The sequence below is a fragment of the Oncorhynchus gorbuscha genome, linkage group LG20 (assembly GCF_021184085.1).
Source record: "Oncorhynchus gorbuscha isolate QuinsamMale2020 ecotype Even-year linkage group LG20, OgorEven_v1.0, whole genome shotgun sequence".
Lineage (NCBI taxonomy): Eukaryota > Metazoa > Chordata > Actinopteri > Salmoniformes > Salmonidae > Oncorhynchus > Oncorhynchus gorbuscha.
The window spans coordinates 5642398-5647397 of record NC_060192.1 but is presented as its reverse complement, the minus strand read 5'-3'; positions in this window follow the sequence as shown (position 1 = coordinate 5647397).

Genomic DNA, 5000 nt, shown 5'->3' with positions numbered 1-5000 from the left:
GAGGCCATGAATTCTGAACACATTCTCGATGATGATTTGTGCCGTCTCCTTAGCGGAAGGAAGTTTAGCGAGAGGAATGAAATGTGCCGCCTTAGAGAACCTATCGACAACCGTAAGAATCACAGTCTTCCCCACAGACAAAGGCAGACCGGTAATGAAGTCTAGGGCGATGTGAGACCATGGTCGAGAAGGAATGGGGAGCGGTCTGAGACGACCGGCAGGAGGAGAGTTACCTGACTTAGTCTGCGCGCAGTCCGAACAAGCAGCCACGAAACGGCGCGTGTCACGCTCCTGAGTCGGCCACCAAAAGCGCTGGCGAATAGAAGCAAGAGTGCCTCGAACACCGGGATGACCAGCTAACTTGGCAGAGTGAGCCCACTGAAGAACAGCCAGACGAGTGGAAACAGGAACGAAAAGAAGGTTACTAGGACAAGCGCGCGGCGACGCAGTGTGCGTGAGTGCTTGCTTAACCTGTCTTTCAATTCCCCAGACTGTCAACCCGACAACACGCCCATAAGGAAGAATCCCCTCGGGATCAGTAGAAGCCACAGAAGAACTAAAAAGACGGGATAAGGCATCAGGCTTGGTGTTCTTGCTACCCGGACGGTAAGAAATCACAAACTCGAAACGAGCGAAAAATAACGCCCAACGAGCTTGACGAGCATTAAGTCGTTTGGCAGAACGGATGTACTCAAGGTTCTTATGGTCTGTCCAAACGACAAAAGGAACGGTCGCCCCCTCCAACCACTGTCGCCATTCACCTAGGGCTAAGCAGATGGCGAGCAGTTCGCGGTTACCCACATCATAGTTGCGTTCAGATGGCGACAGGCGATGAGAAAAATAAGCGCAAGGATGAACCTTATCGTCAGACTGGAAGCGCTGGGATAGAATGGCTCCCACGCCTACCTCTGAAGCGTCAACCTCGACAATGAATTGTCTAGTGACGTCAGGAGTAACGAGGATAGGAGCGGACGTAAAACGTTCTTTTAGAAGATCAAAAGCTCCCTGGGCGGAACCGGACCACTTAAAACACGTCTTGACAGAAGTAAGAGCTGTGAGAGGGGCAGCAACTTGACCGAAATTACGAATGAAACGCCGATAGAAATTAGCGAAACCTAGAAAGCGCTGCAACTCGACACGTGACCTTGGAACGGGCCACTCACTGACAGCTTGGACCTTAGCGGAATCCATCTGAATGCCTTCAGCGGAAATAATGGAACCGAGAAAAGTAACGGAGGAGACATGAAAAGAGCACTTCTCAGCCTTCACGTAGAGACAATTCTCTAAAAGGCGCTGGAGAACACGTCGAACGTGCTGAACATGAATCTCGAGTGACGGTGAAAAAATCAGGATATCGTCAAGGTAGACAAAAACAAAGATGTTCAGCATGTCTCTCAGAACATCATTAACTAATGCCTGAAAAACAGCTGGCGCATTGGCGAGACCAAACGGCAGAACCCGGTACTCAAAATGCCCTAACGGAGTGTTAAACGCCGTTTTCCACTCGTCCCCCTCTCTGATGCGCACGAGATGGTAAGCGTTACGAAGGTCCAACTTAGTAAAGCACCTGGCTCCCTGCAGAATCTCGAAGGCTGATGACATAAGGGGAAGCGGATAACGATTCTTAACCGTTATGTCATTCAGCCCTCGATAATCCACGCAGGGGCGCAGAGTACCGTCCTTTTTCTTAACAAAAAGAACCCCGCCCGGCCGGAGAGGAAGAAGGCACTATGGTACCGGCGTCAAGAGACACAGACAAATAATCCTCGAGAGCCTTACGTTCGGGAGCCGACAGAGAGTATAGTCTACCCCGAGGAGGAGTGGTCCCCGGAAGGAGATCAATACTACAATCATACGACCGGTGAGGAGGAAGGGAGTTGGCTCGGGACCGACTGAAGACCGTGCGCAGATCATGATATTCCTCCGGCACTCCTGTCAAATCGCCAGGTTCCTCCTGAGAAGTGGGGACAGAAGAAATGGGAGGGATGGCAGACATTAAACACTTCACATGACAAGAAACGTTCCAGGATAGGATAGAATTACTAGACCAATTAATAGAAGGATTATGACATACTAGCCAGGGATGACCCAAAACAACAGGTGTAAAAGGTGAACGAAAAATCAAAAAAGAAATAGTCTCACTGTGGTTACCAGATACTGTGAGGGTTAAAGGTAGTGTCTCAAATCTGATACTGGGAAGATGACTACCATCTAAGGCGAACATGGGCGTAGGCTTGTCTAACTGTCTGAAAGGAATGTCATGTTTCCGAGCCCATGCTTCGTCCATGAAACAACCCTTAGCCCCAGAGTCTATCAAGGCACTGCATGTAGCACCCGAACCGGTCCAGCGTAGATGGACCGACATAGTAGTACAGGATCTAGATGGAGAGACCTGAGTAGTAGCGCTCACCAGTAGCCCTCCGCTTACTGATGAGCTCTGGCTTTTACTGGACATGAATTGACAAAATGTCCATCAAATCCGCAATAGAGGCACAGGCGGTTGGTGATCCTCCGTTCCCTCTCCTTAGTCGAGATGCGAATACCTCCCAGCTGCATGGGCTCAGTCTCTGAGCCAGAGGAGGGAGATGGTTGCGATGCGGAGCAGGGAAACACCGTTGACGCGAGCTCTCTTCCACGAGCTTGGTGACGAAGATCTACCCGTCGTTCTATGCGGATGGCGAGAGCAATCAAAGAGTCCACACTGGAAGGAACCTCCCGGGAGAGAATCTCATCTTTGACCACTGCGTGGAGTCCCTCCAGAAAACGAGCGAGCAGCGCCGGCTCGTTCCAGTCACTAGAGGCAGCAAGAGTGCGAAACTCTATAGAGTAGTCCGTTATGGATCGATCACCTTGGCATAGGGAAGCCAGGGCCCTAGAAGCCTCCCTACCAAAAACTGAACGGTCAAAAACCCGAATCATCTCCTCTTTAAAGTTCTGGTAATTGTTTGAACAATCAGCCCTTGCCTCCCAGATAGCTGTGCCCCACTCTCGAGCCCGGCCAGTAAGGAGTGAAATGACGTAAGCAACCCGAGCTCTCTCTCTAGAGTATGTGTTGGGTTGGAGAGAGAACACAATATCACACTGGGTGAGAAAGGAGCGACACTCCTTGGGCTGCCCGGAGTAGCAAGGTGGGTTATTAACCCTAGGTTCCGGAGGCTCGGCAGACCAGGAAGTAACAGGTGGCACGAGACGAAGACTCTGGAACTGTCCAGAGAGGTCGGAAACCTGAGCGGCCAGGTTCTCTATGGCATGACGAGCAGCAGACAATTCCTGCTCGTGTCTGCCGAGCATGGCTCCTTGGATCTCGACGGCAGTGTTACGAGCGTCTGTAGTCGCTGGGTCCATTCTTTGGTCGGATCCTTCTGTTATGCAGGTGAATGAGGACCCAAAAGCGACTTGGCGAAAACAGAGTCTTTAATCCAGTTTAAGGAAATAGCAATACTCCTAGACAAATCGGAGCGGTAAATAAAGCATAAAAACAATATCACTCGTAATCACGAGAACTGACTGGAGACTCGATAATAAACTGCAGGTTGCCTCGGGAAGGCACTTGACCGTAGCAGACTCAGACACCTGCTCACCACGCAGCATCTGAGGGAAACACGACACGACAGGGCGATACAAAGACACAGCACGGTGAACAATATACAAGGATCCGACAGGGCAGAAACGGAAAACAAGGGGAGAAATAGGGACTCTAATCAGGGGAAAAGATAGGGAACAGGTGTGGGAAGACTAAATGATTGATTAGGGGAATAGGAACAGCTGGGAGCAGGAACGGAACGACAGAGAGAAGAGAGAGAGGGAGGGAGAGAGAAAAAGGGGAACGAACCTAAAAAGACCAGCAGGGGGAAAACGAACAGAAGGAAAAGCAAAATGACAAGACAATATAAGACAAAACATGACACAAAGAGTCACCTGCACATGTTGAATCGTCGCACTCGGAGTTCTGTCACTGCTGTCATGTTACCAGGAGATTCCTGCTGTCATGTTACCAGGAGATTCCTGCTGTCATGTTACCAGGAGATTCCTGCTGTCATGTTACCAGGAGATTCCTGCTGTCATGTTACCAGGAGATTCCTAAGCTTGTCAACAAAAAAAATGTGTACATGTGTCGAAAGAGATTAGAAAAAAAGATGTAGAAGAAAGGAGGAGACAGAGAGTGAAATGGAGAAGCAAAGTGGTAAGCCGCCTCTTACACACATGGCCCACTGTGTACACACACACACACACACACACACACACACACACACACACACACACACACACACACACACACACACACACACACACACACACACACACACACACACACACACACACACACACACACACACACACACACACACACACACAATCAATATTCAGAAGCAGTCAGATACCATTTCAATCCAGCAAATAAGAGGGATTCAAATCTGATAAAAACACTGGGAGAGAGGGGCCTCCCAAGTGGTGCAGTGTTCTAAGACACTGCATCACAATGCTCGGCATGTCACCGACCCAGGTTCAATCCCAGGCAGTGTCACAAACAGCCGTCACTGAGAGTCTAGCAACTCCTTGTGGTGGGCCAGGCACCTACAGGCTGACTTCAGTTGTTAGTTGAACAGTGTTTCCTCTGACACTGCTTCCGGGTTAAGTGGGCGGGTGTTAAGAAGTGTGGTTTGGTGCCTCATGTTTCACAGTTTGCATGCCTCTCCCAAGCCCATTGAGGAGTTGTAGTATCCAACATTGGTAGAGTGAGAGAGTTCTCTCAGTCTGTGTGGATTTCAGGCCTCGTTCCTTGGCGCATCTTGTTTTTCTTTGCCCTCTCCGAGTCTTGACTCGGAGAGGGCAATGTACTGCTCTGTATCTGTGTATGTGAGAGAGAGCAGGTGCATTGTGTCATATTTTGACTACTTTGACTACACAGTAAAACATGCAGTGGAGGGGAATCATACAAATGCATGGATATAGCACAGCAATGTTATGTCTGATCCTCCTGGAAGAGAGACCGAGAGAGA